The following is a 27,405-nucleotide window of genomic DNA, read 5'->3' as shown; positions in this document are numbered from 1 at the left end:
GAACCGTCAACGCGAAGGTATCCGTGAGTACTCCCTGGTGCTCGCTAGTTCGTGTGCTGGCCTTGCCTCCGTTGTTGCTTACGGGAACGCGCCCGCCTTTGCAAGTCAAGGGCCACCGCCGAGGAGGGAGTTCGTGACTGCGCCTCTGCTCGCCGTGTTGCCTCCAGTAGCTTCTACTTGTCGTCAAGGTACCTATCGACCCCTTAGGTAGGCAGTAGAGGTTCGGGTGAGGCCGACGTGGTCGCTCAGTGCCGTGCCGTCGCGCCGATGCGCGCACTAGGGGCCAAGGACTTAGTCGCGGTGAAGACGTAGAAATGGGAGGGTGCAGCTATAAAACTGTAGACTAGCGAAATAGTACCGTAGAGCTCGTAGCAAATACCGAGTACGTCGGGGGTGTTCATGCATTTTTGCCGACGCGCGCAGGCCTTTCCCCGTCGCGGGCCGTTGGCCGTCTGGGCCGCGCCTCCGCGTGGGCCGCGCGGTGGCCTGCTGTCGCGCGCGGGCGGGATGGCGCATTGGGCCGAGCCGCGCGTTGTGGGCCGACGTAAGAGGATTCGGTTTTCTTATTTTCTGGAGAATAGAAATGTTTATTTATTTTCTGTTTTGAATCCAACTTCGATAAATCGTAGTAAATTGCATGGTTGTCCAAAAATAGTGAAACTAAGTTTGTTAGGTTCACAAAAATACCATCTATCTGTTAGTATAGTTAGTTCACAATTAACTGTTATGATTATAGGCTCATAAATTCTAATTAGAAGACTTAGCGTTATGTAGATTAATGTTGTAGGAATTCTTGTGGCAAATCGGTAATAGTTTTAGCTTTAGAAATTCTATAGTATGTTCACTAGGATATTATGTACTTGCTGTAAAAAATTGGTAGCCTTAGAGCGAGTTGCTTAATAGCATAGTTATTATCCTTGCTTTACTGTATGTATCGTAAATTGGTATTAGGAGTAGGAATATCCGTAGTCGCCATAAGAATGTGTGTCACTTCATACTTGTTAGTGGTGCTGGTACGTAGCTTAGACTTTAGTGGGTAGATCTCACTTAGTAGTTTAATAGATGTACTTTTGCATTTAGAGAGGCTGTTGCTGTAGTGTTAATCATTGCATCATCATTTCATGTAGATCATGAACAGGTAGACTTCGTACCCGTCTATGAGCCAGAGTACGATGAGGTGATCGAGGAGTATGAGGAGGAACTCTTCGCACAGGAGGGAGGCTAGGAGCCTGTTGGTACTGACCTTGCTGACCCGGCACCTGCCCAAGGCAAGCCCCGGTGCATAACCCCTATTTTTAAATGATCACTGAATATATTCATATGATATGCATTTACGTTACAGGCATTTTATGGAAACTACATGCATAAATATATCCACCATGAGTCCTACTAGTACAGATCGAGTAGCTGCTATGCTCAGGATATCGGTAGCGTGAGTAACCTGCCGTTACTCGCAAATAGGTGATTAAACTATGATATCATGATGAAATAATGGAAAGGAAAATGGTGACCGGGCAGGGATGTGGATTTGGTACTGGTGGGTGTGAGGGGTTGTGTCCTGTGGCCAACAGGGCATAGCCCGGTTACACTTTTTCTCTATCTGTGTCGATTAAGGACTGGTCGTTGCATATGACTCTAGGCAAGTCACAGATTATTGTCCTGAGCACATACTTGGGTATGGGCGTAGGGAAGGCTTGCTGCTCTCTTGTCGCGGATCCGGCTCTTTCTGGACCGACTGATGGGAAGAGGAGGTGGTGGAGGTCCTTGCATCGCACTGAGTCCGGGACTCAGAGGCGGGGGCTTGGAGTCCAAGTTTGGACGAGACCTGGACAGCCGAGACATGAGAGTGGTGGGTTAGTCCTGCTTATGCCTGGGGTACAAGCGGGGCGTGTGTCTTTGAGGCACCCAGCTGGGCACATTGATTCGCGAATCGCCGGGTTATCCGGTATGGCTTGTCTGCGGTTTAGCACCGTAGTAAGAACTGGAAGTGGAAAAGGAGAAGGAACAGTATGGATTGCTCAACTCTTGTTTCAAAGTAGCACATGTGCTTATATAGATTGACTAGATGAAAACTGAATACGGCTGATGATAATAATGTATCAATAAGGACTCACTATTAGTATTGCTTTTGCTAAAAGAGAACCAGCAACCATAAAGCCTAGCATATTCCTTGGAGTCGGGAAAGTATTCCCATTGGTCGGATAAGTCTTGTGAGTATATTGTGTACTCAGCATTTATTTACCCCTATTGCAGGTGATGCTTGAGGAGTTCCTTGTGTAGAGGATCCATCTGGTGGGCTCAGACAGAATCCTCGTTATCTTATCACTAGATGTTATCTTTTAATATTCCGCTGTTTATCATTCCGCACTCTGTATTTGGTATTGTAATAATGTACTTTTTAAGAAACTCTAATGTATGAGATGGACTTGTGTTGTAACTCGTTCTCATTATTGGATCCTTGGGAAAAATATGGATCTTTCGGGTTCTCCCTCGGGGTGTGCCCGACGGACACCTGGTGGAAGACGAGCGCCTCCGTAAGTACGCTATTTCGGGCGGTTCTGCCACAGTTGGTACCAGAGCCAATAATGGTCACGAGTTCCTCACTCTTTTACAAAACTAAAAGTTTGACCAACAAAAGTTTTGCGAAAAGTAGGATGCGATTAAGTTGAGTTATATAAGTATAAGCCCTAGCTATATGGTATATCTAGGATAGCGGCACTGGTTTTATCTAATCAGTTTTCTATAGGTACACTGACTTACGTTGCATAAGAAATCGCTTAGTATACGGAAAGTGAGTGTGCGATGTGCCAAAATTTTTACTAATGCCGCTATATTCCGGCTTGAGTGAACGTATAGGTCGAAGCATGCATCATATAATAGCATCTTACTTGAACTAGGAATCCCCCTTCATGTATAATGAAAGTAGTAAATTGGTAGGACTAACTAAATGAATGTTGTAATAAATGTGTTGTCATCTCTTTAATCCCTGGATTCTGATCGGGAAGGTGTCCTAATGGATGGTTCGTCTCTCTTACAGATGAATCTAAGGTCCGAACGTGGGAGCACCAGTTCGGGAGCGGCCAACGAGGGCCATGGTGATAGTGCTCGAGAGGTTCCACCTTTGGTTCCTCATCCTTTCCCGCTGCCGCCACCACCTCCACCGATGTCCCCCATGGAGATCATGGTGGAGTTGTTGGCTGCTCATCAGGAGTCAGCCACTGCTCGTCAGGAGACAGCTCGTGCCATGGAGATTATGGCACAGGCCATCGCGGGCCTTGCCCGTGGAGGCCCCGGGGGCAACGGTGGGAATGGGGGTGGTGCTCGCCATCCTAAGGGGCAGTCCTCTTACCAGGACTTCCTCAAGACCCACCCGCCCACGTTCATGCCGTCGGACGAGCCTTTGGAGGCGGAGCACTAGCTTCGCACGCTGGAGCAGAAGTTTCGGCTGCTCGGAGTGGCCAACGAGCAGAAGGTGCACTTTGCGTCCCAGCAGCTTTTGGGGTCCACAGGTGTCTGGTGGGAGACTTTCCAGGCCGCGGAGCTGCCGGATCATCCGGCAACGTGGCAGGAGTTCTCCACGTCCTTCCACGAGTTCTTCATACCTGCTGGTGTTATCCACCAGAAGGTGACCGAGTTCATGGAGCTGTGCCAGGGGAGCAGGACGGTAATGGAGTATGTGACCCAGTTTAACCACTTGGCTCAGTATGCTGGTAGTCAGGTGGACACGGATGACAAGAAGAGGGACCGCTTCTTTCGTGGTCTCACTCCCGCCCTTCAGGAGAAACTGTACCTAGGGAACTATCAGACCTTTGGGGCTCTGATGAACGTCGCCATTGCTCTTGAGGGTTTTCAGCGGGCATCTTAGGCGGATTGGAAGCGGAAGCGGGTGGCAGCTGGATCCTCCAGCCACCCTCATACTCAGAAGGTGCAAGTTGTTAGGCGGGGGCCCTATCAACCATCCGGCGGGCCTCCGTTCTGGTCACCCTAGCAGACGTCGCAGACTTCCGCTACTCAGTACAAGGCACCTCCGCAGCAGGTGTAGCCCCAGCAGACTCAGGGACAGCAGGTCCCACCTTGTCAGGGATTTGGGAACAAGCCTGGTGCTTGTTTCAAGTGTAGCAAGGATGGCCACTATGCCATGGAGTGTCCTCAGCAGCAGGCAACTCAGTTGTCTCAGTCGTCTGCAAATTCTAGGCTTATTAAGAGGACTCTCATCAAGAGGAAGATGCCCAGCAGATCTGGTCAGGTGCACTTCATAGATGCTCAGCAGGTTGTGCAGCAGGAGACAGTTATGGCTGGTATGTTTACCATCAAATCCCATCCAGCTTTGGTGTTGTTTGATTCTGGTGCATCGCATTCCTTTATGAGCATGGGGTTTGTAGAGAGGCATAACTTATCACTATTGGCTATATCATATGCCTATAAGATCTGTATTATGGGTTCTTAGATGTTCATCAATACCCGCACGGATACTGTAAGTTTGGTATTAGCCACCCACACTTACTGTCTACAGTTCATGATAATGCCTGGGCAAGGCATTGATGCTATTCTTGGAATGAACTAGTTGCGGGTGTATGGGGTAGTATTAGATTGGAAGTCACCCAGGTCTGTGCACTAGATCCGTCAGTTCCTTGGGCTAGCTGGATACTATTGGCATTTCATCCCTGATTTCTCCAAGATAGCCCAGCCCATGACCAAGCTGCTCCAGAAAGATGCTAAGTTTGATTGGAGTCCAGCTTGTGAAGAAGCTTTTCAGTCCCTGAAGACTTTTCTGACCACTACTCCTATGTTGGCCCAACCAGATATTGAGAGGACCTTTGATGTTTACTATGATGCCTCGAAGACGAGATTGGGATGTGTGCTTATGCAAGATGGGCATGTGATAGCTTATGCTTCGTGCCAACTGAAGAAGCACGAGGTGAACTACCCCACCCATGATTTAGAGCTAGCTGTTGTAGTTCACTCTCTGAAGATTTGGAGGCATTATCTGTTGGGCAACAAAGTGCATATCTTCACTGACCACAAGAGCCTTAAGTATATTTTCACTCAGTCTGAGTTGAACATGAAGCAAAGGAGATGGTTAGAGCTGATCAAGGATTATAATTTGTTAGTCCACTATCATCCAGGAAAAGCCAATGTGGTAGCTGATGCTTTGAGTCGTAAGTCGCATCAGGTTGAGGAAATACCCTTGTCACTCCACCACACAGAGGTGCTAGCTCAGATTGCATTAACCTCAGAATTGCTAGAGCAAATTATTTAGGAGCAGAAGGAAGACCCCGAAGAGATTCCTCACATCAAGAAGTTGCTAGCAGAAGGGCATGTACCGCATTTTAGCATTGATGGGCAGGGGATCGTGAGATACAAGGATAGACTGGTGATCCCATCCAATGAAGAGTTGAAAAGAAAGATTTTGCAAGAAGCCCATCATTCCAAGCTGTCTATCCACCCTGGTAGCAACAAGATGTACCATAATCTGCGCCAACTGTACTGGTGGTCCTACATGAAGCAAGATATCACCCAGTTCGTTGCGGAGTGTGACACTTGCGGTAGAGTCAAGGCATATCATATGCGTGCTCCTAGATATCTACAGCCTTTGCCCATTCTGGTTTGGAAATGGGAGGATATTTCCCTAGATTTCATTGTGGGTTTACCCCGCACCTCCATGGGCTTTGATTCTATTTGGGTCATTGTGGACCATCTCACCAAGTCTACCCACTTTCTTCCGGTGGATACTAGATACACTGCCAAGAAGTATGCGGAGTTATACTTTGATTAGATTGTGACCCTACATGGGGTTCCTCTCACCATCATCTCTAATAGAGGGTCAATTTTTGTCTCTCGTTTCTGGGAGAAACTCCAGGAATGTTTGGGTACTCGTCTTCTCAGAAGCTCAGCATACCACCCACAAACTGATGGTCAAACTGAAAGGGTGAACCAGGTGCTCGAGGATATGCTGCGGGCTTGCACCATCTCTTTTCCTGAGAAGTGGGATCATTGTTTGAAGCTGGCAGAATTTTCATATAATAACAGCTACCAAGACAGTATCCGCATGGCACCATTTGAAGCTTTATATGGGCAGAAGTGTAGGATGCCACTAAACTGGGTTGAAGTAGGAGACCATGGGTACTTCAGGCCTGATTTCATAAAGGAGGCTCGAGAGAAAGTAAATATAATTTGTGAACACTTGAAGGCAGCTCAGAGCCGGCAGAAAGCTTACGCAGACAAGCGAAGAAGGCCTTTGGAATTTGTAGCTGGGGATTATGTGTATCTCAAGGTATCTCCTATGAGAGGGGTACATCGGTTTGGTGTCCATGGCAAGTTAGCCCCTCGGTATGTGGGTCCATACAAGGTGTTGCAGCAGTGTGGTCATGTTGCTTATCGTCTCCAACTCCCTAAAATTCTCTCGGTAGTTCACAATTTATTTCACGTCTCGCAATTGAAGAAATGCCTATGAGTTCCTGAAGAATCTGTGGAAATAGAAGGACTTCCACTCCAACCTGATCTGTCTTATGTGGAGCATCCTATAAAAATCTTGGATGAGAAGGAGAGGGTGACCAGGAACAGGGTGATAAAGTTTGACAAGGTGCAATGCAAAATCATTCAGAAGACGAAGCCACTTGGGAGCAAGAGAGCTACATATCAAAGCATTACTCCCATCTCCTCTCTGGGTCGGATAGTTAGTTTGCGTCAAATGTACTCCCTACCTCTTTCTCACACTAGGCACATGAAATCTCGGGTTGAGATTTTGTTTTAGGGGGGTAGATTTGTAACACCCCGGTGTTACATTGTAATGTTTTGCTTAAACATTTCGTAAGCATCTGAATTATGTGCATATGTGTATGACATAAAGTATAACTCGATGTTCGGCACTTGAAACATTCATACGAAACATGAGTCCGTGGTTAGGTTTCATATAATACTAGGTAATCGCATTGTTCTGGAAACTAAAAGGGCTAAAGACGTTTGGCTAACGGCGATAAACTAGGTGTGGTCGGACAAGGATAGCTGGTTAGTACCACACGTAGGATGGGTTGGATTCCGGCGCGGAATCATTCATTTCAATGTCATTCGCGTAAGTTTCGGAAGTGGTCGACGATGCCACTTTTGGCAAGCTCTGTGGAATGATCGGCTTAAGCAATAGGACGATATCTTGGCTCCGTTAGATAGCTTAATGTACCCTATTGTGTATCCAATAGTTAGTTCGGCTTTTGGAGCATCGTGTACAAGTTTTCTGCTTGTTTTAAAAAGCATGCACGTCACTGAAATCGGCACTGGGCGCGGTCACCGCTGGCCTGGCACGCTGCTGGCATTGCCAGCGCTCTACCGTGCCGTCCGCGTTCGCGCGCGCACCGTGTCCACCGTCCCGCCAGCCACGCGCATGGCTCTGGCATAGCGCGCCAAGACCGCCTACCACCACGCTGTCCACGACCCCAGCCACTGCTAGCCTCGGCCACGCTGCTGCCCGCCGACCAAACTGCCACGCCATGCCTTGCTCTACGCTGTCTTGGCCGGGAGCGCGCCGGGCCATGCACTGCACGTTGCCAACGGCTAGGCTAGCTCTGCTCCGTTGACTCCTTGGCTGTGCGCTCGAAGGATGTGCACCTGCCCCGCCATACCCTCCGCGTCGCATCGCTCTGTGTCGGTTGTCTGGCGCTGCCCGCAGCAATGGCACCATACCGCACTCATCGCTTTGTTGCTATGGCCATGCAAGCAGCCATCTAGGGGTATGTCCCGCCTGCCCCGTTGTTCCGTAGTGGTGATGTTGGCCCATGCATTGACATCGCAGACGAGCCAAGCCATGACCTTCCCTGTCTCCGCTGTCTCCTTAGCCGCCGAGGTGATCTCCTCAATTCGCCTTAACCATAGCAGTAGACTCCAATCCATCTTAGGCTCGGCTTCTTTAGGCATCTGGCTATGTCCCATCCCCACCTTGCTATGTATGCCATTGCATAGGGCCATAATTTCATAATCCTGCACCACCGGGTCCATAAGACCGCGCTGGCACTCCTCGATGGCAAGCCAGCTACGCAGTGCCTCTCGTAATGATTCAGTGCACCCATAGCCTCGCCGTACCCTCCTGAGCACCCCGTGCACCGCAGCCGTAGCTTCGCAGCAGGCTAGCCACCACCGCAGCGGTCGTGCCACCGTCATGCACCACCGCACCGCCGTGAGCGCACATGGCCAGCTCTGCTCAGACCACCTGACCGAACCATCAATGCGAAGGTATCCGTGAGTACTCCCTGGTGCTCGCTAGTTCGTGTGCTGGCCTTGCCTCCGTTGTTGCTTACGGGAACGCGCCCGCCTTTGTAGGTCAAGGGCCACTGCCGGGGAGGGAGTTTGTGACTGTGCCTCTGCTCACCGTGTCATCTCCAGTAGCTTCTACTTGTCGTCAAGGTACCTATCGACCCCTTAGGTAGGCAATAAAGGTTCGGGTGAGGCCGGCGTGGTCGCTCAGTGCCGCGCCATCACGACGGTGCACGCTCTGGGGGCTAGGGACTTAGTCGCGGTGAAGACGTAGAAATGGGAGGGTGCAGCTGTAAAACTGTAGACTAGCGAAATAGTACCGTGGAGCTCGTAGCAAATACCGAGTACGTCGGGGGTGTTCGTGCATTTTTGCTGACGCGCGTAGGCCTTTCCCCGTCGTGGGCCATTGGTCGTCTAGGCCGCGCCTCCCCGTGGGTCACGCGGTGGCCTGCTGTCGCGCATGGGCAGGATGGCGCACTGGGCCGAGCCGCGCGTTGTGGGCCGACGTAAGAGGATTCGGTTTTCTTATTTTTCGGAGAATAGAAATGTTTATTTATTTTCTGTTATGAATCCAACTTCGATAAATCATAGTAAATTGCATGGTTGTCCAAAAATAGTGAAACTAAGTTTGTTAGGTTCGCAAAAATACCATCTATCTGTTAGTGTAGTTAGTTCACAGTTAACTGTTATGATTATAGGCTCATAAATTCTAATTAGAAGACTTAGCGTTATGTAGATTAATGTTGTAGGAATTCTTGTGGCAAATCGGTAATAGTTTTAGCTTTAGAAATTCTATAGTATGTTCACTAGGATATTATGTACTTGCTGTAAAAAATTGGTAGCCTTAGAGCGAGTTGCTTAATAGCGTAGTTATTATCCTTGCTTTACTTTATGTATCGTAAATTGGCATTAGGAGTAGGAATATCCGGAGTCGCCGTAAGAATGTGTGTCACGTTCATACTTGTTAGTGGTGCTGGTACGTAGTTTAGACTTTAGTGGGTAGATCTCACTTAGTAGTTTAATAGATGTACTTTTGCATTTAGAGAGGCTATTGCCGTAGTGTTAATCATTGCGTCATCATTTCATGTAGATCACGAACAGGTAGACTTCGTACCCGTCTGCGAGCCGGAGTACGACGAGGTGATCGAGGAGTACGAGGAGGAACTCTTCACACAGGAGGGAGCCCAGGAGCCTGTTGGTACCGACCTTGCTGACCCGACACCTGCCCAAGGCAAGCCCCGATGCATAACCCCTATTTTTAAATGATCACTAAATATATTTATATGATATGCATTTACGTTACATGCATTTTATGGAAACTACATGCATAAATATATCCACCATGAGTCCTACTAGTACAGGTCGAGTAGCTGCTATGCTCAGGATGTCGGTAGCGTGAGTAACCTGCCGTTACTCGCAAATAGATGATTAAACTATGATATCATGATGAAATAATGGAAAGAAAAATGGTGACCGGGCAGGGATGTGGATTTGGTACTGGTGGGTGTGAGGGGTTGTGTCCTGCGGCCAACAGGGCATAGCCCGGTTACACTTTTTCCCTATCTGTGTCGATTAAGGACCGGTCGTTGCATATGACTCTAGGCAAGTCACAGATTATTGTCCCGAGCACATACTTGGGTATGGGCGTAGGGAAGGCTTGCTGCTCTCTTGTCGTGGATCTGGCTCTTTCCAGACCGACTAATGGGAAGAGGAGGTGGTGGAGGTCCTTGCACCGCACTGAGTCCGGGACTTAGAGGCGGGGGCTTGGAGTCCAAGTTTGGACGGGGACCTGGACACCCAGGAAAGGAGAGTGGTGGGTTAGTCCTGCTTGTGCCTAGGGTACAAGCGGGGTGTGTGTCTTCGGGGCACCCGGCTGGGCACATTGATTCGCGAATCGCCGGGTTATCCAGTACGGCTTGTCTGCGGTTTAGCACCGTAGTAAGAACTGGAAGTGGAAAAGGAGAAGGAACAGTATCGATTGCTCAACTCTTGCTTGAAAGTAGCACAGGTGCTTATATAGATTGACTAGATGAAAACTTAATACGATTGATGATAATAATGTATCAATAAAGACTTACTATTAGTATTGCTTTTGGTAAAAGAGAACCAGCAACCATAAAGCCTAGCATATTCCTTGGAGTCGGGAAAGTATTCCCACTGGTCGGATAAGTCTTGCGAGTACATTGTGTACTCAGGGTTTATTTATCCCTGTTGCAGGTGATGCTTGAGGAGTTCCTTATGTGGAGGATCCATTTGGTGGGCTCAGACGGAATCCTCATTATCTTATCGCTAGATGTTATCTTTTAATATTCCGCTGTTTATCATTCCACACTCTGTATTTGGTATTGTAATAATGTACTTTTAAAGAAACTCTAATGTATGAGATGGACTTGTGTTGTAACTCGTTCTCATTATTGGATCCTTGGGAAAAATATGGATCTTTCGGGTTCTCCCTCGTGGTGTGCCAGACGGACACCGCTCGCTATAGTTGCTTTCGGGGTGCTTAGTGTCTGGTGGAAGACGAGCGCCTCCGTAAGTACGCTATTTTGGGCGGTTCTGCCACATAAAATCAGCATCAAAGTTATAGTACTCGATGAGATCTACATCTTTGCAGTTAACGACTTTTTTATCTGAGTTTGTTTTGAGTGTCATACAATATATCCAAGTAGTCGAGAGATACCCTATCCAGTTTGGGCCTCCTGCATAACTTATTCGCGGCATTCTGTTTAGGCTGGGTGTTTTTTTTTATATCTGGGCCCATAGTATCGATAAGAAGATATGAGATAGGGCCTAGGGGCACTACACGGCAAAACCCAAAAAACACTCGGCAAAGGATTTACCGAGTGTAACACTCGGTAAACAGCACACGACATCTACAGTGTCGGCAAACGTCTCTTCGCCGATTGTTTTTTATCGGGCACTTGGCAAATAATTTGCCGAGAGCTGAAACCGACGCTCGGCAAAAAAAAGTAACGTAACGGCGCAGAGACGGTTACGGCGCATTTGCCAAGTGTCCGAGATTTGACACTCGGCAAAGCATCCATGTTTGTCGAGTGCCCAAGCCCTGACACTCGGCAATTATGTCCGGTTTGCTAAGTGTTAAATCCTGAACACTCGGTAAACATGGTTGCTTTGCCAAGTATCAAATACCGGACACTCGGCAAAGACTGGCCCAGAATGTACAGATTTTGGCCATGTGTCCTCTTGTGCCACTGCATTAGTTATCCATTACTGTCTCAACTTCAGAGTTCAGACTTACTGCTTTTCTGAAGCAAAATTGTGGCAAGGCATGTTTCAGACAACATGATTATCATCACCCAACCCCCAAAAACACATGAATACATGTGGCAAGGCAATGCAACCTCTGTTCAAATAAATAGGTTTTCAATCCGAACCCAAAAATTAGCTTTATAATATTATAAGATGTTCTCAGCTGAGTATTCTATAACCATAAGAAGGTGAAGAATTATTCTGTTATGGGTAAAGTAGTTGGAGAATCCTTCATGTACACAACATCACATATATTAAAATTAATGTATCCATAACCCAAAAAAAATGTGTTGTTTTTCTATCAGACAAAAATACATGGCTCACTGTGCAGCAGCAGGGGGCAACCAGACAAGGGCAGAAGGGTGAGGTTGCGGCCTTCAGGGGCAGTGCTTGGCCACTTGAGGACTGGGCACCAGTCGCCTGACGCCCTTGCTGGCCTTCAGACCATACCACACCAGGATCCAGAGCTGAGATCTCTGCCACGTGTCCCTGAACATTTGAAGTCGACCATTGGCATACTACAAGAGCTTAGGCCTTCTATGACTAATCGTGACAATTACAGTCTTTTCCTTATGCCCGTTGGCATACTACAAGAGCTTAGCCCTTCTATGATTAATCGGCCATTTGCATACTACAAGAGCTTAGGCGAAGAGAGAGAGAGGTTGAGGGCTCATTGGCTCGAGGCGACGAGGCATCCCTGTGCTGTGCTCGTGCGCTCGACTGCGGATGTCCAAGCAGGCGGCCGTCGAGTACTCGGGTGTGGGGTGGGGGTGACTGGGTAAGGGTCTTGAGGGAGAAGGATTGGGGATTTCTGGGTTATATGCCTAGGGTTGTTAATGGGACACTAGTGGGCTGAATTTTTTTGGGGCCTCGATGGTGGTCTGTGGGTGAAACTGAAAAACTACCGCAAACCCGCTAACTTTTGGGTATCCGAACCCAAAAATATGTGGCAAAAACCAGACCCCGAAACTAAAACCACAAGACTCCAAATCCGAGGATATCTAACCTAAACCCAGTCCATTGCCATTCCTCTTCATCCACATTGTGGCGAACAACCTAATTTAACCGATCCCGAGCATACTTGTCGTCCATTTGACATTAAGGTATTGTTTAATGCAAATAGAACGGTTACACATCGATAATGGAAAATGGGGTCATTGATTACCAATTTTTTTGGTTCAATCGTTGAGCAGGGTGCATGCGCGAATGCTTTTCACCCACCATCAGGCGTAACCAACGCACTGAAAAGACCGTATCCATTCCTGCCCTATCCGATTACATCGTCTGTAGAGAACAAACTATAATCGACGCAACCAGTTAGTGGTGTGAGCATCAAGCCACAAAATGAGCCAAACCAAACATCATGCAAGTAGCTGAGAGGTCAAGTCAAATATGATAATCTGTCAAGCACACCCAGAGAAAGAACTCAAAACAATCTATTTTCTTCTTGCCTTGTGACCTTCGGGAGTAATCTTTGATGGACTCTTCGCTTGAACTTATCAGCCATGGTACATTGTTTTTCTCTTACAACAAATCAGCGAATAGTACTTTTCAGCCTGACTTTTTAGCAAAGCGAACAGGGCCATATCAGTATATGACATGCACTGGTCCTCGCAAAAAATACAGATACTCTCAAAATGGGGGCCTAACAAATGGCAAATTGTTTTGTGCTGGCATTTATTTCTAAAAAAGAAAATATATAAATAAAAACAATTCTCATCTCAAGTTTTCCTAACCCAGTGAGTGCTGGGCCTACCTGCGATCCAGTCGAGCAGCTGGCTCCATCCGCCGGCCCAGCAACCAGCCCAGAAAGGCACAAGCCAGAGCCAGGCAGTGGTGCTAGCTAGCGCCGGCGGGCGGCGGCTCTCGTGCGTCCGGCCATTCACCAGTTCCTTCGCCCCCTCCTTCTCGTCTCTCTCCTGTTCCGAACTCGCCTAGTGACCCTAGTGGCCTAGTCAAATCAAGGGGTGGCGCGGCGTGGCGAATTGGCACTGGAGGCGGGCAAGCGGGGGCGTGACCGCGCGAGCAAACTCTAGCTCGGCAGCCGCCAGCCGGCCGGCATTTCCTAGGTAGATATGCGATAGGCGGACATGCATTGCACAGTTCACAGTTGTGTGCAGGACAGGCTACAGCGGCCAGCGGGAGTCCGGCGGCAGCAGCACATCAGGTATTTGACATTTGAGTAATTGACTGTTTCAGTAATTTAGTTCTGTTAAGAGAACATCATGAGCTCAAATCTGCTGTTGATATTTCGAACACCCAACTGAATGTTTTCGATTCAGGCTGCATTCTTGCTGGAATGCTGTTGATAGTCTACAAATTTTCAAGTGAAAAGAGTTCAACCCTTCATGTTTAGTATTCAGACCTGCAATTTGAAGGCTTAAAGTTGTTTTTGGTGAAAACGGAGGCCATCTTTTGGTTAGATCTGAAGAGAAAAACAGCCAATGCAGCGAATGTGCTTTTATATTGTTTGGCGGGTGACCGTGCATTTGCAGTTCTACCTCTGCAAATTGGTTGCCTTGTCTTCTACTGTGTCAGCAATTATCTGTTAAGAATTGACTAGTCATTTAATAAGATATAGGTGGTTTTTTTTGGACAACAAACGATATTATATTAGCAGCAAGATGCTGAAAGTATGGTTACATCTTGCAAATGTACAGAGGTCAGTGCATCCACTTGTGTGCACTGGTGATGGTGATTCATGTAAGAGCACACAGGCTCAGGAAGTGAACCAGAATCAGGAAAAGCCTGTCTAGCTAGGCTATCAGCGGTAGTGTTCAGCGTCCTATTGATCTTGAAGATCCTTGCCTATCGATGAAGTGTGCTGTTGGTGAATATTTGTGTGAAGCACTTGATTGTCCAATCTGGAGGATGAGTGAGGTCTGATTGATTAAGTAAATCAACCAGTTGCTAGCAATCTGATAGGAAGATAGTGTTGTTGAAGTTGAGGCTATGATTCACCATGGCAGCAATGGCTAAGGCAGCAGCCTCAGCCATGATCACCGATTGGGCACGTGACATGTGCGCCTTGATATATATTGTTTGCGCCAGTTGTATCTGCATGTTGACAAAGAAAATTCCCAGGCCGGCCATTCTTGATGGCAGCGATGGGAGGTCAGGAGTTGTTGATGTAGCAACATAGCATCTGACGCCTGGAACTATCGCCGGCATGTGGAGGATGAACCTGTTCATCTACGGGTTACTCCGGCCCTGGATGGTGTCGCCTTCCTGGTTCCTAGGAGCAGAAGGAAAAATCATACCTGGCATTATGTAGTTGTTGTCTGGCGTTGGGGTTGGGCGGCTGGTAGTGGTTATGGTTGAGAGTGGTCTCTCCCTGTTCGCCAAGTCTATTAGTGGAGGTACTATGAGTTGAGGCTATGTGTCGATGCCTGCTTCCTGGGTGCTGATATGCGTAGCCACAGCGTGGTGTACCTGCCAAGGAGTCCAAGTCTTCCTTTGAAAGCAAGTGTCATTCCTCGCCTTCCACAAATACCACAAGGTGATTAGAATTTTGTGAAATACAGCATTAGGGGTCAAATTGGAAATAAAAGCATGCAGTGTTAATTGGACACCGTCATTCTCCTGAGGTAGATTATCAGTTTGGAGAGGTGGATTGGAGGAGAACCAAACCGCCCGAGGTAGGTGACAATGGGAAAAGAGGTGGGTGTTATCCTCCACTGCACCATAGGCTGCACATTGTTTATTACTGTTAGTGGAGTACCTTGCTGCCCTTTCGGCAGTGCCGAATGCTCGTCGAATTAGTCTCCAGGTAAATGCCTAGATTAGCAGGGATAATTCTTTGCTTTTCCAGGCCCTCTGCAATATCTGGTTAGCCTGAGGTTGTATGCTTCTGGATCCTTGATTTGGAAGTTGGATGACTGACTGGGAACTGACATGCCTATAAATATTTTTTGTGGAACATTGACCATTCTTGGATGGGATCCACCTTAGAATATCCTGCTGGTCACTATTGACAGGGTTAATATTTGTGATTTCTTGAACCGCCTGGTTATCAAAAATACTTGCTATAGGGTTCACATTCCAGGAACGAGAGTTAGGAACCCAAAGTTCAGAAACAGTAGCAGGAAGGGGTAAAGTAGTGAACGGTAAATGCATGTGGTCATGAATAGAATCCCAAAGGGAACACCACGGAGTGGACCAAATGGAGCTATTACCTGCATGGAGTTGGTAGATAGAATTGGCGCATAGATCCTTTTAACCTACAAAATAGAAGACCAGAAGATGGACCGAGGCCCATTGGTATTAGCAGTCCAGAAAGGACCATTGTGGTAATACTTGGCCTTAAGGATAGACGAGAGGAAAGGGTTTTTGTTAGTGGCTATGTCCCAAGCAGCGTGGGTGAGAAGGCTTTTATTGACCGTGTAAAGGTCCCTAATACCCAACCCTCCATTTTCCTTTGTCTGATAGATATCTTCCCAAGAACGGAAAGCAATAGGGGACGTTGGGTTGTCATCTTGAACTCTAGCCCACCAAAATCCCCTGATGATGGCATTGATCTTCTGAATAAAGGACTTGGAAAAAAGAACAGTGGACATGTAGTACACAGGGATGGAAGAAAGGATAGATTTAATATAGGTCAGTCGTCAGCATGGTTAAGCTTGTTTGCTTTGATAGTAGTAAGCTTGGCCCTGAACTTATTGATAATAAACTTGTAAGCTTTGTTCCTATCATTATGATTAAAAATAATGGGATGACCCAAATGCATGGTGGTGGGGAGAAGGTCAGGAACAGGGAAGATGTCCTTGATCCTGGCTTTCGTAGTACTATCAACATTCTTGCTAAACATAATCGAGGACTTCTGGAGATTGGGAATCTGGCTAGACAGATTGCAAAACTCCTGGAGGATATTGCGAATGTTGGTAGCCTCCTGCACTGAGGCCTTGCCATAGAGAATAAGATCATCAGCAAAGAGAAGGGAGTGGATGGGAGGGCAACCCTGACCAAGAGTAACTCCTAAAAGGTTGGAAGTGAGCAGGTTATGTTGCAAGCGGATAGAAAGCTCATTGATGGCAACCACAAATAGGTAAGGCAACAGAGGGCAGCCCTGGCGAATACCACGCTGAGAGGAGAAAGCAGCAGTAGGCTCCCCATTGACAAGGATAGAGAATGTAGGAGAGGAGATACAGGCATGAATCAGGCAAATGAAACTGGCCTGGAGACCCAAACACCGAAGCATAGCATCAATGAATCCCACTCCAAGCGATCGAAGGCTTTAGCAAGGTCCAGCCTTAAGGAGGAAAGCTTGCTGGGTCCAAGTCTTAAGGGTGAAGGAGTGGATAATCTCCTGGGTAATAACTATGTTGGAGAAGATATGCCTATTCTTAATAAAGGCGGCTTGGGATTGGTCAATATAATTGGGGAGATGAGGCTTCAGTCTATCAGCTAGAGATTTAGCAATAACCTTATAAATGACATTACAGAGGCTAATCGGCCTGAAGTCTTGAGGCAAAATCGATTGCATTTTCTTAGGAATAAGAGCAATAAAAGTTTGGTTCACCTCTGGTTGCATAAAAGCTGAGGTATAGAAGTCACGTATGGTTAGACCATGTCTATCCCTGACTGATGGTTTAGTGTTTGGTGTTCTTTATGAACAAAAGTTAATGGAATTTGTTTTTTGTGCAACTCTTTTCATTTCATATAGGATGGGCTCAAATTATTATAGCACCTGTTTATTGTTCCCTCCCTCCCCTCGCTCTCTCTTCGGCCTTATCCCTTGCTAGTTGACCGTTGTAATACGGATCAAGCGCATTTAATTTGCTATGACACCTTCCTCACAAAAACTTAAAGAAAGAAAGAATTTGCTATGGCAGCTAACGAAGATGTCAAACAGAGGAAGATTATCGAAAACCATGCAAGAAATATAAGCCATAACGTTTGGTGAACTGAGTGTGGTACTCAATTGATTGAAGATTCACAAGTTGTTGTTGCTATTCTTCGCAAGTTACTTCCTTTTTGCTTACCCTTGAATACTGAGTTACCTTGCATCTTGGTGGTTATAATACTTATGGTAGCAGGGTTAGTTTTGGTCATTTTCTAACTGAATAAATCGCAATTGCTTGTTTTATGTTCATTGATGTTTGATTGCAACTTTCCAATCATTGATCTTAAGAAAAGTTACAATTACATCTTGGGTACTGAAATGTGATAGCTTTCACACTATCAGTTATCTCTCAAGCAGTTGTACTGCTCAGTACACCTCCTATATATATAATTGCCCATTCTGTTACTCTTCAATAACTGATAACATTTCCTTTTGGTGGTTAAAGAACTGTTGTTAACTGGGTTGTTTTTAGCCATTTGGTAATTTAATATGTCAGATATCCTGATATTGCCATGTGTTCGTTTCTAATGTTCAGGTGCATCAACCACCAATGTTATCTGGTCGTCTATTAATTGGGTTGAACGAGGCAGCTCATGGTTGAAGTGACCATGCCTGACCCTGAGGGAGGTTCAGCCGCTATAGATTCAAGTGTTCCATCAGGTGCTGCTGCCTCAGCTTCCTCAGCTGCTCTAGATGTTTCAACCCTTGTTGAAAAGGCAATATCAGTGCTGCCATCAGATCTTGCTGCCCAAGTTCAAGATCCCAAGAGAGAGGCTCGATCTCAAGACCCAGAATGGAAGTATGGGTGGTGGCCAGATCCTATGAAGAAGGATTTTGTGCAGTGTGTATTTTGTAAGAAGATAGTTCCTACAGGAATAAGAAGGTTCAAGCAACACCTTGCTGGCGGTTATGTGAATGCAAAAAGTGCCCAAAAGCACCTGAACTAGTTAGGGAAGAGATGCATGATTACCTGAAGAAGAACACGAGGACTGTATTGAAGAAGAACACAAGGATTGTATTGAACAAGGACTGTATTTGTGCAAGTGGCCAAAGATGGTGAACAAGAACAAGATGCAAATGAAGAGAGTGAAGGTGAACAAGCTGCTGAAGCTGAACCAGTAAGAGTACCAAGTTCGGGGACAAAGGTTAAGCAGGAAATAACGAAAATTGCTCAAGCTTCCATCACTTATTTTGCTGCTATTGTTCCACCTAAACCACAAACTCAAAAGGCATCCAAGTCAGTCAGTGCCATGCTATGCAAGACACCAGAAGAGGTAGTTGCAGAAAGGCATAGATCGAAGACATCTCAACCTACTCTAGAGCACTACACAGGAAAAGACAAGGAGGCCAAACAGGTTGTTGATGACCATGTTGCTGATTTCTTCTATGAGAATGCCATACCTCTCAATGTCATTAACTTGAGAAGCTGGGTGATTATGCTTGAGTCCATTGGGCAATATGGTCCTGGTTACCACTCACCAACATACCATGAGATTAGGGAACCTTTGCTTGAAAGGGCTGTCAACAAGACAACAGAACTAAGGAAGAAGCACGAGGAAGCTTGGAAAGAATATGGTTGCACACTCATGTCAGATGGTTGGACTGATACTAGTCATCGCCACCTCATCAGATTTCTTGCCAATAGTCTAGCATGGACCTTTTTTGTGGGATCAGTGGATGCTACAAGTGAGATGGCAGATGCACAGATGTTAGCAGATTTGTTGGAAAAGCAAGTTGACAAGATTGGGAAGGAATATGTGATGTAGGTTGTCACTGACAATGTGGTCAATTTCAAGGCAGCAGGAAGGATCCTAATGGAGAGGATCCCACATTTGTTTTGAACGCCTTGTGCTACCCATTGCTTGAATTTGATGTTGCAGGACATTGGCGAAATAAAGGATTTCTGTACTGCCATCAATGAGGCAAAGAAAGTGTGCAGATTTCTCTACAAACATGATAGGCTTCTTGATCAAACAAGACAGAAATTAGGTGCAGATCTTGTAAGGCCAGCTGTGACTTGCTTTGCTACTTCGTACCTCACATTGGCAAGCATGTATAAGCACAAGAATGGTCTGAGAAACTTATTTGTTAGTGACGAATGGCATGCTAACAACTTGTCTACTACTTTTGAAGGCAAACAAGCTGAAAATATTGTCCTTTCAATGCCATTTTGGACTAGAGTGGAAAATTGCCTAAGAGCTTCTCAACCACTTCTCATTGCTCTAAGAATAACAGGCAGAGATGAGACGCCCGCAGTTCCTGATATTATGACAGCCATGGATGTTGCAAAGAGCTCCATCAAAGATGCTTTAAAAGAGAATCCAGATTTACTTAAAGAGGTAATGGTGTGCTATGAGAAGAGGTGGGAAAACCAAATGGAGCAACAGCTGTATGGGGCAGCTCTGTTCTTGAACCCATCCAATTTTTTTTTTGCCATACGAGTAAAGGACAAGAGACAAGCTGCAAGGCTAAGGTCCATGTTCAACGATGTTTTATGGAAGATGGTGATTGATGACAATGAACTGACCAAGATTAGCAAGCAGGCTTATGAGTACGAGAGGTCCAAAGGTGATTGCTTCTCAAGGCCAGTAGTCATAAGCCATAGAGATAAAAGAAGCCCATGTAAGTTTTCGCAACTAAAGTTTCATTACCTTCTCAAGCTTCTCTTTGGTTATAATGAACTGATTAATATCGAAATATGTTGTAGTCCTTTGGTGGGGTTCATTTTGTGGCCTAGCGTATGAGCTCCAAAGTTTAGCAAAAAGAATAACCAGTCTTTGTTGTTCAACATCTGGTTGTGGGCGTGATTGGAGTGCTTTTGCCAATGTAATTACTACTACTGAGTAATTTGAGTTTTGTAGCAATATTGCTTGCAGACCATTGTGATTTTACCATGTTTTTTTGTGCAGGTCCACAACAGAAAGAGAAACAGATTGGAGTATAAGAGGTTAACTAAATTGGTATATGTTAGTTACAACCGAAAGATGTCAAATAAGCTTAAAAAACTAGAGAGCTTGGCTCCAAAGGAAAGATATGCAACCCCCTCTTGCTTGAAGAATTTGAATGGGAAAATGAATGGGTGGATGAAAATTGTGAGTTGGTTCATGCAGCTCATGGTAATGAGTTGACTTGGGCTAATGTGCATGAAACTATCGGGGCAACTGAGAGCCTACGAGGTCATAACTTGCCTAGGGCTGCTGCTGCATGTGAAGCAGCCTCTATCAGCGAGACTTATGCTAGGAGGAGGAAGCGTCCAAGGAACACAGCAGCTGCTCCAGACATCACTGAAGAAGATGACAGTGACCATGATAGGAGAGATGTAGCGCAAGAGCAGCAAGTTGAATATGATTCTGAAGCAGGAATGGAACAGGATGAAGACTCTAGTGGACCTGCAACAGCTAGAGATGCAGGCAGCTTTCATTTGAATGTTGATTTGCTTATTTAGATCAATAGATGGCAGCCTTGCTATTTGTGTTGGTGTTAACACTGGATTTTGGTCAATTCTGGAAGATGACAGGTAGACCCACATGCGGGAAGAAGGGTGTTCGGCAAACAACGCAAGCGGTCGGCTAAATGCTTGTGCGGTCGGTTATTCTGGAAGGCGGTAACTCCATTCGGGAAAACAGAAGATGGCAGGCAAGACCGATCGGAAAGATGAGAGTTGTATTAATAAAGGAATCTATAAGTTTAGGGTAAGGAATCGTAAGTTTCCAAGTTTGTTTAGAAGTTCCTTTGTAAATCGTAGTCCTTTAGGACTCACATTTTGTCTAGGGTATAAATGTTGACCCTCGACCATTGTAAGAAGTGTTCACAACCAAATCAATACAACCGGCCCCGTGCCAACTTTCGAGTCCTCTTGTCGTGTCGTCGAGTTCTTCGAGAGGAATCATCGATCCGTCGACCTCCGTAAGTTCCGACAACCTTGTTATCATGTTTAGTATCATGCGGTGGATTTAGACATGGTGCAAGCAGTCTTGTTTGTTTTCAATGGTCGTGCGGCGGATCTTTGCTTGACAATCAAGAAGTCTTTGCTTATGCTTCGTTTATGAGTAGATACCGTGCGGCAGGCGTTTACTCATATGCTTAGTGAAGGCGAGATAGTTATCGGCTCTATATTAGATATGGTAAATCTAAATAGATTCATTAAGTTATCCAGTGTTGCATGTTTTAAACCTCTTATATATTTGTAACACACTTCTGCCCAATCTAGATTGATATTGTTCGGACTTCTTTCTCTTGTGGTTTTACTCGTGCTTCAACGATCATTGTCTATTCTTATATTACCCTTGCAAAATAGATAACATGCTCATAGTGGCCGAATTGTCTTAATCTAGATTGTCACATGTTGCGGGTTCATGCATGTTAATCACGTTTAAGCTTTAACGAAACTAGGTATCGTGCGGCAGATGCAGGTTTTAGTTTAGTTTAATCGCTTTTATTTGTACGTTCCTTCTTCATGGATCCCAATTCGGTTGGATTGCCGAGATTGGTTATGCATTAACTCATAATTAATTTCACTTGTTCAAACGTGTCTTCCCATGCACATGCATTCGGCAATTAGGTTTTTACGTGCATTTACCTTACGATTAGCTGAATGGTTTATGAATTTGTTGGCAGACAGCTCTCTATAGCCGTATGTCGTTGTAAGTGGCTTCAGGGCCGTACATGTGGAACTGTCCGGTATTACCCGACATGTTCCGGTTTGACATTTAATTGTTTTATCCCTTGTTAGTTTTTAGGTCAAACTGACTGGCACGCTTCCGGATCACGAAACACCCGGGAACCCAATTGAAGCCACGCTTTTCGGCTTGCTGTGTGTGAGGCACAGTACGTCACATTTTGTGTCAACACACTTTTTGGCACGCCCGGTGGGACCGTCTGCTAGTTCAAGATGGCATCTGAGATCAACAATGATCATGTTCTGGACGTAAGCATGGCAGAATTGCCAGATAATTACAAGGATTTAGTGCTACAAGCATGTGAGCAATACCAACAGAAGTGTTTGATGTCTTTTTCCAAAAACAAGAGCAATAAAGTGTTTCCAAAGCAGTCAATGCCAAGGGTTCTTCTTCCGCATCAAACTGATTACACTGAAGAGGAAGATGCTCAGAAGATGGCAGCCCTGATCTATAAAGCCATGGGAGAAACCATGACAAACCGTCACACAGCTTTTCTGAATACCTTTCGGGCAATCATGATCAGTACTTTTGGCCCAATGGTTGATAAATACTTCGAAGAAAATGTTGGACCACTCAATGGGCCGATGCTTTTCAATGTTCCAAAGCATCAAGAGAGGTCTGTTGGAAAAGAAGTAGCGTCGCCTTCAAATATAGGTGGATTGACTCATACTGAAAAGCAATCACATCCCACCTATGGCCAGGTGGCATTTGGTACCACAGGGGAAGTGCCACCTTCGGCTTATAGAGTTTCTCCAATATCAAACAGATTGCAAAAGAATATGTATGGTGATGGGTATCAAGAATTTACTGATTACAGTGCTATCAATGCTATGCCAAATCCAGGGTATAGAAGTGTTTCAGGATTGCCTTCTGGAGTGCAAGTACAAGAAAATCAGGATCCAGGCATTGATGTTTTGATGCACAGGATGGCCGATATGATGCAAAATCAGTTCGGCTTGAAGCCAAAGAATCAATCCTATTCATACAAGTCTCCTTATCCAGAATGGTACAACAGAGTGGCGTTACCTCCAAGGGTGAAGCCTCCGACAGATTTAACTAAGTTTTCTGGTCAAGATGATACTAGTACCATAGAGCACGTCAGTCGATACTTAATGCAGCTTGGAGAAGCTGCTTCAGATGAAGCTTGGAGAATTCGATATTTTCCTTTGTCTCTTATAGGACCAGCTTTCACATGGTTCACGTCTCTACCAGCTCATTCCATTGGTATGTGGGCAGAACTAGAACAGAAGTTTCATTCATATTTCTATACGGGTACTAATGAGAAGAAGTTAGTTGATCTCATGAGTCTGAGGATGAGAACAAATGAGACACCATTGGAATATCTTCGCAGATTTAGGGAGACCAAGAATATGTGTTATTCTTTAAATTTACCAGATGATCAACTACCTGGAATAGCTATAGCAGGAATGTTACCGAATATCAGGGAGAAGTTGTTTGGTTTGGAGTTTGATGATCTTGGCCAACTTGCACAGCGTTTAGCGGCTATGAGTAACCAAGCCCAAGGATTTAGGAGAGATAATCGCTTTCAGAAGAACAATGCCACTAATGAGGTGTATCAAGGTTTTCTGGATGAAGCGACTGAGTATATTGATGAAGATGAGATAGCTGCAGCTGAGTTAAATTGGGCAAAGGAACCCACTCAAGTTAGTCAACGTTGGTTGAAGCAACAAAAGGGGACCTATGATTTTGATGTTACTAAGGCAGATAGACTTTTTGCATTGTTGATAAAGGAAGGGCGCATCAAGCTGCCGGAAGGACATCCTATGCTACGTCCTGAAGGAGTGAAAGACAAAAAGTATTGTGGTTTCTATAACACTAATTCTCATTCTATTAATGATTGCCGAGTATTCAGAATACGAATCCAGAAAGCTATCCAAGAGGGACATTTGAGGTTTGATGGTAAGATGAAAATTGATGATCAGCCTTTTCCACAAAATATGATTTCTTTCTCTGTGAATATGGTCTCAGCCAATGATCTCAAAGGTAAAGGCAAGGTGAAGGTGTTGACTTCTGATAGAGCAAAGGAGAGTGGTGCTGTTGACCCGGATCGGCAAGTCACCAGTAAAGAGCTGCAGCAACGAATTCGGTTTCAGAATAGCCGAACCGAAAAAGGTCAAACTTCCGAACCCAGAGTTACATCACGTATTTTGCTAAACAAGTGGTAGAGGGAACAAGAGAAGGAATACTATAAGAAGCAATGGTTTATGGGAGAACGCCAGAGGTATGAGGAAGAAGTATACCGAAGGGAGCAAGAAAAATACATGACAGAACAGGAGCAGTCTTATTGGGGTTGTTCGTTCTTTAGGCATTGTTGGAATGAAGGTTTGAGGTTGCCTGCAAGAAATAATTGTCCGGAGTGTAGTGTTCAGTACTCCGAGTATAGGCAATCTCGAGTCAATCGCCGTCCCGTCTATGAAAGACTTGGAACAAAGGTTCCTGAAGATGATCGGCGCTTAAAGATAGGTGGCTTTGAGAATCAGCAAAGGAAAAGAGTTGCAGGTTCGGGTTGGATTCATAATAGAGTGCATGATGAGGAAGCTGACTTCTATAAATACGTATGGCAAAAAGGACAGTGGTGTCCTTCAGGCCTGAGGAAAAGTCAGAAAAGAAGAGTGCAACGGTTGAGGAATAGGGAGCTGGAATTGGAAGTTGCCGAAACAAAGCAAATATGGCGTCCTAAAAAGAAGCCTGATGGATGTGGTCATTCGGCTAATGCTTGCATGGCTTTCTTCCTCCCATCAGAGTTTATAGCTCCCGAAAGCCAAGATGTCCAAGAAGAGGTGTACTCTGATTTTGATGAAAGTGAATGTCAGGATTTGATGGCTCAGCTTGTATTAACACAGCAGGCTGTTTTTGATAAACCAATCAAGAATCGTCACTTGAGACCACTCTATTTAAAGGGATATGTCAATGGCAAGCCTTTAACTAAGATGTTTGTCGATGGAGGGGCTGCTATCAATATCATGCCTTATACTACCTTCAGGAAACTTGGGATGACTAATGAAGAATTGTTGAAAACTGACATGGTGCTCAGAGACTTTGCTGGCAATCCTTCCGATACCCGAGGTGCTATCCATGTCGAGTTGACCATTGGATCGAAAACTCTGATTACTACCTTTTTTGTCATTGATGGCAAGGGGGCATATAGTCTACTCTTGGGCAGAGATTGGATCCATGCTAATTGCTGCATTCCTTCAACCATGCATCAAATTCTCATTCAATGGATTGGAGATGATGTTGAAATTGTACATGCTGATGATTCGGTAAGTGTTGCTGCTACAGAGTCTACCTATTGGGAATATGAAGGCGTTGATTGTTTCTCCGGAAAAGTGTGGAAAGAAGGTCCTGTGAATGTTTTCAGCGAGGACCAACAGCCGATCCAAGCAGTCGGCTCTCATAGTAATTTTTAATGGGAAATCCTGTCGATGGCAACAAAGGAAAGTTGGGACGTGGTTTTATGTCGGCTGATAAATTGGAAGAAATTGATGTTGGTGATGATTCTAAGCCAAGACCGATGTATATTAGTGCAAAGTTAGACCCAGAATATAAATCAAAGTTGATAAACCTGTTGAAAGAGTTTAAAGATTGTTTTGCTTGGGATTATACGGAAATGCCTGGATTGGATCGTTCCATTGTTGAGCATCGATTACCCATTAAACCTGGATTTCGTCCTTACAAACAACCTCCACGGAAGATATACAAAGAGGAGGTATTAGCCGATGTAAAGAAGGAAGTTGAAAGATTAATAGAAGCAAACTTCATTCGGCCATGCAAGTATGCAGAGTGGATTTCAAATATAGTACCGGTATACAAGAAAAATGGAAAAATGAGAGTTTGTATAGATTTCAGAAATCTTAATAAGGCAACTCCCATGGATGGTTACCCAATGCCAGTTGCCGATTTGCTGGTAGATGCAGCAGTAGGTTATGAGGTCATTAGTTTTATGGATGGTAATGCTGGCTATAATCAAATTTTTATGGCAATAGAAGATATTTCGAAAACAGCTTTCAGATGTCCTGGTCATATTGGTTTGTTCGAGTGGATAGTCATGACGTTTGGGTTAAAGAATGCCGGTGCAACTTATCAAAGAGCTATGAATTATATTTTTCACGAGCTGATCGGCAAGATTGTAGAAATCTACATCGATGATGTAGTAGTCAAGTCTAGAAATCATGAAAGACATTTAGCCGATTTAAGAAAGACTCTGGAGTGCACAAGAAAGCATGGCTTGAAGATGAATCCAAACAAATGTGCCTTTGGAGTTTCGGCTGGTGAGTTTTTGGGATTTTTAGTTCATAAAGGAGGAATTGAAGTTGGTAAGAAGAGCATGGAAGCAATAGACAAAGTTGTGCCGCCAACTAATCTCACAGAATTGCAATCATTGTTAGGCAAAATCAACTTTGTAAGAAGATTCATATCCAATCTTTCAGAAAGAGTTTTACCCTTTTCCCCTTTATTGAAGCTCAAAAAAGATCAAAAATTTGTATGGGGTGACATACAACAAAAGGCTTTTGATGAGATCAAACAATATATGAAAGCACCACCTGTGCTGGTACCTCCACAACTTGACAAGCCTTTTAAGTTGTATGTGGCGGCCGATAGCCTAACGATAGGATCGGCCCTTATGCAAGAGTTTGAAGGAAAAGAAAGAGTCATAGCTTATCTTAGCCGAAAGTTGTTAGACCCGGAAACAAGGTATTCAGCTGCAGAAAAACTTTGCTTATGTGTATATTACTCATGTACCAAATCTCGGCACTATTTGTTGAATTCCGAATGCGTGGTGGTTTCTAGTTTTGATGTAATCAAGCATATGTTATCAATGCCGATTTTGAATAGAAGAATTGGCAAATGGATTTTAGCGTTGTCGGAATTTAATTTAAGATATGAATCGGCAAAGGCGGTAAAGGGTCAAATTATTGCCGATTTTATTACCCAACATCGGGATCTTTCTGTTGAAGTGGTAAGCATTGTGCCTTGGGCTTTGTTCTTCGATGGATCATCTTGTAACAAAGGTGGTGGTGCTGGTATTCTCTTGATTTCCCCACAAGGAAAGACTTTTGAATACGTGGTTCCTATTGAATTTCATGTTACTAATAATCAGGCAGAGTATGAAGCATTGATTAGAGGGCTTCGGCTTCTTATAGAAGTAAAGGCCGCTGCTGTCGAAATCTTTGGGGATTCTGAGTTGGTGATTAATCAATTGAATGGTCAGTATGAATGCAAGAACAATGTGTTAAGAGAATATTATAAGGAATGTAGAGAACTTTTGAAGAATTTTCTGGCAGTAACCTTGCATCATGTCCCTAGAGAGTGCAATGAAGAAGCAAATAAGTTAGCTCAAGCTGCTTC

The 27,405-nt window shown here is 45.1% G+C and overlaps 1 protein-coding gene and 1 long non-coding RNA gene across 4 annotated transcripts in view; both read left to right on the top strand.

Moving 5' to 3' along the window:
* Positions 1-27,405, top strand: part of LOC136466984 (uncharacterized) — a 75,118-nt gene that overhangs the window by 33,357 nt on the left and 14,356 nt on the right. The gene's annotated exons all lie outside the window — the stretch shown is intronic.
* Positions 19,812-20,443, top strand: LOC136463220 (uncharacterized). The gene is made up of 3 exons (XR_010760939.1): positions 19,812-19,978; positions 20,064-20,182; positions 20,266-20,443. It is a non-coding gene; the product is annotated as an uncharacterized lncRNA (long non-coding RNA).

This window comes from Miscanthus floridulus, chromosome 7 (assembly GCF_019320115.1).
Source record: "Miscanthus floridulus cultivar M001 chromosome 7, ASM1932011v1, whole genome shotgun sequence".
Lineage (NCBI taxonomy): Eukaryota > Viridiplantae > Streptophyta > Magnoliopsida > Poales > Poaceae > Miscanthus > Miscanthus floridulus.
The sequence above is the reverse complement of the archived record's forward strand: the minus strand, read 5'-3'. Positions and strand labels throughout refer to the sequence as shown.